Here is a 6,168-nt window from a genome sequence, read left to right as displayed (position 1 = left end):
TCCCGACAACTTTTCGAACTTGTTTGAAAAGTTAGTTCCCGAGTATATTTGCCTTGGCTTTTGTTTTGAGGGGATGTCTCTTTGAGGTCTTATGAGTCCGAGTTTTCGACGACTCGGATCTGCTGACTGTCAATGATGTTCCCCGAGTATTTTGGGATGCATTTGCATTTTGGCTCTTGAGTTGCTTCCCGTAGGATTGTAAGTGTAGAGCTGGTATAATAGCAAGCTTTTTTGAGACACAAAGTGTTTTTGATATATACAGAATGCTTCTTCAAATAATTGATACATATGTACATGTTTTGTCGTCGGGGCTCGACCATTCTATATGGACATGGTTCATTTGACTGTTTGGCCCATTACAAAGTTCTCCTATCGAGGCCCTCTTAGGCGTGAAGTATTTTCCTTGAAAATATAACCTCCAAGGGTGATGCCCCCAGTATTTGAGTTTGATTAAAAAGAAGTCTTGGATACTATTGAGTTTTCCTTGGGTAGTACATAGTTGTTGCCTCGTTAAAAACCTTGCCGGTAAAACCCATTTGGGACAAAATCTGATCTAAGGGAAAAAGAGTGCAACACATGCTTTAAAACCTAAGGCCTTCATGTAAAAAAGGGTGTCTTCGAGATCGCGTGCCTTCGATCTGTAATAAGTTAGTTTTAAACTCAGATGTTCAAAAGGATAAAGTTACACCTTAGCAGTAGTATCATTTGAGTAATGATATGTTCCAATTGTTTGGCAGTTGTTCACCTTCCATTGTGCTAAGTTTGTAATATTCCTTACCAACAACTCCGAGGACTCGATGCGGTCCTTCCCAATTCGGGATCAGTTTCCCTTCATTCGGGTCTCAAGTATTGAGGGTGACCTTTCGTAGAACTAAGTCCCCGATTCCAAAATGTCGAAGGTTGGTTCTTCTACTGTAGTATCTTTTGATTCTTTGCTTCTGCGCGACCATCCGAACAAGCGTCGCTTCTCGCTTTTCTTCTAATAACTCGAGGCTTGCATTCATGGACTTGAGATTTGACTCATCCGATGTATGTCAAAACTTGACGCTGGGTTCTCCGGCCTCGATGGGGATGAGGGCCTCAGAGCCATATACTAGAGAAAACGGGGTGTCCCCGGTGCTAAACTTCGATATTGTCCGATATGCCCAAAGGACCTTGGGTAAAACTTCTCTCCATTTTCCCTTTGCATCGTCTAACCTTTTCTTTAGGTTTTGAATGATAGTTTTGTTTGTTGACTCGGCCTGTCCATTTCTAGTCAGTTGGTATGGTGTCGATAAAATCCTCTTTATTTTATGTGCTTCGAGGAACTCCATTACCTTGATGCCGATGAATTGCATTCCATTATCACATACAATCTCCGTAGGTATCCCGAATCGGCATATGATGTGGTCCCAGATAAAGTCAATAACCTTTTTTTCTCGGACCTTCTCGAAGGCCTGTGCTTCCACCCACTTAAAAAAATAATCAGTCATAAATAAAATAAATTTAGCTTTACTCGGGACCATTGGTAGAGGACCGACTGTATCCATTCCCCATTTCATGAAAGGCCACAAGGACCGAATGGAGTTGTTCTCCGGGCTGATGGATCATCGGTGCAAATCGTTAACACTTATCACATTTTTGACAAATTCCTTATTATCCTTTTCCATGCTATCCTAGTAGTAACCTGCTCTGATAATTTTGTGGACCAAAGATTCGGCACCGGAATGGTTCCCACAAGTGCCTTCGTGGATTTCTCATAGAACATAATTGGTCTCCCTTGGCCCCAAGCATACCACCAATGGTCCATAGAATGTTCTTCGGTACAATGTTCCATCTTCATCTAATGCGAACCTAGCGGCCTTGGCTTGTAAGGCCCTTGATTCTTTGTGGTCCAATGATAGTTTTCCACTCTTCAAATAGTCGATATACTTATTCCTCTAGTCCCGTGCCCACATTAAACTTGTTGAATTTATCTTGGCATGACCCTCTTCAACCAGAAATCTTGATAATTGGACGATAGTCCCCGGGATGATGTCATCTTCGTTGATCGAGGATCCTAGATTAGCAAGTGGATCGACCTCACTATTTTGTTCTAGAGGCACATGATCCAGAGTCCACTCCTTGAAGCAGTGCAAAGTTACCTATAGTTTATCCAACTACTGTTGCATTCTATCCTCTCGAACCTCAAAACTTTTGTTCACTTGGTTTACCACCATTAGAGAATCGCACTTGGCCTCGATGACTTCTACTCCCAAGCTTTTAGCTAGTTCGAGACCTGCAATCATTGCCTCATTGCTAGTTAATCTAGAAGTTTTGATAGATTGCCTAATGGTATCACCCATGGGTGGTTTTAAGACGATTTGAATCCCAGCCCCTTTTATATTTGAGGCACCATCCGTGAAAAGGGTCCATACCCCCGATGATGTACCCAAACTCAACAGGAGTTCTTTTTCTACTTTGGGTATGAGGGTCGGTGCAAAATCGACCACGAAGTCAGTTAGGATTTGAGACTTTATGGCTGTATGGGGTTGATATTTGATATCGTACCCACTGAGCTCGACGACCCATTTGGCCAATCGGCCTGATAATTCGGGCTTATGCAAAACATTCCGAAGGGGGTAAGTGGTTAACACACATATGGGAAGACATTGAAAATAGGGCTTTAGTTTCCTAGATGCACTTATCAATGCAAGTGCCAATTTTTCTAAGTGAGGGTATCTAGTTTCAGCATCTCCTAGAGTTTGGCTTACATAATAAATAGGGAATTGCGTACCTTTTTCTTCTCGAACTAGCACCCCACTTACCGCTATCTCAGATACTGCCAAATATAGGTAAATTTTTTCATCTACCTTCGGGGTGTGAAGCAAAGGTAGGCTCGATAAATATCGCTTCAATTCTTCTAAGGCTTGTTGGCATTCCGAGGTCCATGCAAAATCTTTTTTCTTTTTTAGCAAGGAAAAGAATCGGTGACTCCAATCTAACAACCTCGAAATGAATCGACCCAAGGCAGCTATTCGCGATGTTAGCCTTTGCATGGCTTTCACACTATCCACGATCATGATGTCCTTGATAGCCTTGATCTTATCAGGGTGGATTTCGATATCCCGACTTGACACCATGAAGCCGAGGAACTTACCCGAGCCAACTCCAAAGGCACATTTCTCCAGGTTAAGCTTCATGTTGTATTGCCTCAAAATTTTGAATGTTTCCTGCAAATGAACTAAATGGTCCTCTGCGTGCAGGGACTTAACCAACATATCATCAATATAAACTTCCATTGTTTTGCCTATTTGTTCTTCGAACATTTTGTTCACTAGGCGTTGTTATGTAGCTCCTGCATTCTTTAGCCCAAACGGAATTACGTTGTAACAATAAGTTCCAAACTTATTAATGAAGTTTTTTCCTGGTCCTCCGGGTTCATCTGAATCTGATTGTACCCGGAGTAGGCATCGAGAAAAGTTAGGGTCGCATGGCCAGCCGTGGCATCAATCATACGATCGATGTTTGGCAAAGGGAAAGAATCTTTTGGACATGCTTTGTTCAATTCCTTATTATCTATGCACATTCTAAGTTTGTTTCCTTTTTTAGGAACTACAACTACATTGGCTAACCATTCGAGGTACTTCACCTCCCGAATAGACCCTATTTTAAGAAGTTTGGTTACCTCGTCCTTTATGAACGCATGTTTCACCTCGGACTAGGCCTCCTTTTTTGCTTCACCAGTTTAAACCTGGGGTCGATGCTTAACCGATGTGTGGTGATTTTTGGTGGAATCCCTGTCATATCTAAATGGGACCAAGCAAAGCAATACATATTATTAATAAGAAATTGAATGAGTTTTTTCCTGAGTTGGGAAGTTAATCCTGTTCCCAGGTATACATTTCTCTCGGGCATGTATTTAATTAGTATGACCTGCTTCAGTTCCTCGATCGTTGACTTAGTTGCATCCGACTCTTCGGGAACGATGAAGGTTCGAGGAGTAAATAAATACTCATTTTCATCTTCGATTACCTATTGCTCTGATTTCGTCGAGGCTGGAGGTGGTGATTTCTATTTGGCCGCTTGTTTACCTTTGATGCTCGATTTCTCTGAGTTTGAAGGCTCTGGAGTCGGTACCACTTCCTCGATTGCGATTTGCAGCATGTTGCTCTTCATAGACTGGTTTCACTCCTTCCTATGTTGGGAACTTCACCATCTGATGAACAGTTGAAGGCACTGCCCTCATGTTGTGTATCTATGGTCTCCCGAGGAGTGCGTTATACCTCATGTCACCTTCGATGACATGGAACTTCGTGTATTGTATGGTCCCGACTATGTTTACTAGCAGGATAATTTCTCCCTTTGTTATTTAGCTTGCCATGTTGAAGCCATTAAGGACCTGGGATGTTGGTACAATCGGATCTTGTAGGCCGAGTTGTTCCAAATCCTCGATCTGATTATGTTTGCTGAGCTACCTGGATCCACTAAAACACGTTTAACTTGAGTTTTATTTAAAAGGATAGAGACTACTAGGGCATTGTTGTGAGGCTGAGATATGCCTTCTGCTTCCCCGTCACAGAATGATAAGACGTCCTCGGGCACATAGCTCCGAGTCCATTTTTCTTTAATGATTGATACTTTGGTGCGTTTGAATACAGGTCATTGAGGGACATCGACTCCGCCAATGATCATGTGGATTACATGTTGTGGTTCTTCTTGCTCATTTTTCCTTGCATCTCTATCCCTGAAGTGATTCTTAACCCGATCACTTAGGAATTCTCGAAGGTGGCCCTCGTTAAACAAACGAGCCACTTCTTCCCTTAGCTGTCTGGAATCTTCTGTTCTATGACCATGTGTGCCATGATACTTACACATCAAGTTCGAGTTTCTTTGAGAAGGATCGTTCTGTATAGGTCTGGGCCACGTGGTGTGTTTCATTCTCCTAATAGCTGAGACAATCCCCGACGTATCTATACTGAAGTTGTACTCTGATAATAGAGGAGTCTCTGTGGGGTTGGTATGTTTATCAAACCCGCTTTTACTCATGAGTCCTCGAGAACTTTGACCTCGATTGTTTCTCCAATCGCTCCGAGAAGTGTTATGGCTCAGGCCGCTATTTCTTCGATCGACATATGGCTGATACCGTTCTTTGTTAAATCTCAATTCCTAGTTTGTGTCCCTTGGGGGCTTGGTTGCGAATCAGTTAGGATGAACTAAACCCGAGGGGGATCCTAATTGGTCGTCCAAAACCCTGATTTTTGACTAGTAACGATTGTGCGCATCTGACCATGTCACAGCTGGATATTCGATCAAGTTCTGCTTTAACTATCGAGATGCAATCAAACTTCACTCATTCAAGCCCTACATAAAGGCCTGTACTGCCCAGTCATCGGAGACCGACAGTAATTCCATTCTTTCCATCTGAAACTGGACACAAACTCCCTTAACATCTTGTCGTTCCTTTATTTTATTTTGAAGATGTCCCATTTTCTCGTGGCCACCTTTATGGACCCGACGTGTGCTTTTACGAAGGCATCTGCTAACATAGCAAACGAATCAATAGAGTTAGGAGCTAAGTTGTGATACCATATCATAGCTCCTTTCGACAACATTTCTCCAAACATTTTTAACAAGACCGATTCGATCTCATCGTCATTCAAATCATTTCCTTTGATCCCGCAAGTGTATGAAGTAATATTCTCATTAGGGTTTGTACCATTGTATTTAGGTATATCGGGCATGCGAAACTTCTTGGGAATGGGCATCAGAGCCACACTCGGGGGGAATGGTTTTTGTATGAACTTTTTGGCATCTAAACCTTTCAAGATCGGAGGTGCCCCCGGTGTTTGATAAACACAGGAGTTGTAAGTCTCCACCTTTTTGTCATTTTATTCATTCTTATTTTCCCTAGACTCGATCCTCTTAGTGAACTCTTCGAGCATTCTTATAATGGTGGGGTCAGTCCCTGAGTCGTTTCCGTTTGACCTCTCTTGTGTCGGTTCAGCAAGCCGAGTGTTTTCTAGCTCAGCTATACTCGGAGTCTTATTCTGACTTTGAATTGAGCGATGGCGATTTGCGGAGCTTGAAGCATCTCAAATATCATTTGGAGGCTGATTCCCCCATCTCCCATTCCTTGCGTTTTTTGGCCACCAGACCAGGTTTCGCTATGTATATTTCCTTCGGGTCCGCGCCTAGATCTGCATTCAA

Source organism: Nicotiana sylvestris, chromosome 10, assembly GCF_000393655.2.
Source record: "Nicotiana sylvestris chromosome 10, ASM39365v2, whole genome shotgun sequence".
Classification (NCBI taxonomy): domain Eukaryota; kingdom Viridiplantae; phylum Streptophyta; class Magnoliopsida; order Solanales; family Solanaceae; genus Nicotiana; species Nicotiana sylvestris.
The sequence above is the reverse complement of the archived record's forward strand: the minus strand, read 5'-3'. Positions refer to the sequence as shown.